At 61.6% G+C, this 370-nt stretch overlaps 1 protein-coding gene across 1 annotated transcript in view; it reads left to right on the forward strand.

Moving 5' to 3' along the window:
- Nucleotides 1–334: 334 nt before the first annotated feature.
- Nucleotides 335–370, forward strand: part of LARP6 (La ribonucleoprotein 6, translational regulator) — a gene marked incomplete in the record, with an annotated part of 7282 nt that continues 7246 nt past the window's right edge. Inside the window, 1 exon segment of the mRNA XM_006161323.3 lies at nt 335–370.

The raw sequence follows: 370 nt of genomic DNA on the forward strand, positions 1-370 counted from the left end.
CCCACATTTGGATCTCGGGGTGACCTGAGTGTGCTGAGGAGGCCTTGCGTGCCAGCAGGTCCTGGCTGGGAGGCTGGGGGGAGAATGGGGTGTGGGGAGACTGTCAGGGTCTGCCTCCTCTTTCTCTCCCTCTCATTCTGGAATTTCTGATTGGGGATGCTCAACCCTTTTCAGTACCTGAGCCCAGACAGTCTGGCTGTGCAGCCAGGACCCAGAGCTGGCAGCTGTGGCCCCCCTGAACTCACGCCTCAGAGTCAGGTGGGGACCTCGCCATGTGCATTCAGGGGAGCACAGTTCAACCCATAACCCTGTGTGTCCTCTGGTCTCAGCGGCGCCGTGAGTGGGGGCGAGACCGAGCGTGACGACCTGG

Source organism: Tupaia chinensis, unplaced genomic scaffold, assembly GCF_000334495.1.
Source record: "Tupaia chinensis unplaced genomic scaffold, TupChi_1.0 Scaffold138425_1, whole genome shotgun sequence".
Classification (NCBI taxonomy): domain Eukaryota; kingdom Metazoa; phylum Chordata; class Mammalia; order Scandentia; family Tupaiidae; genus Tupaia; species Tupaia belangeri.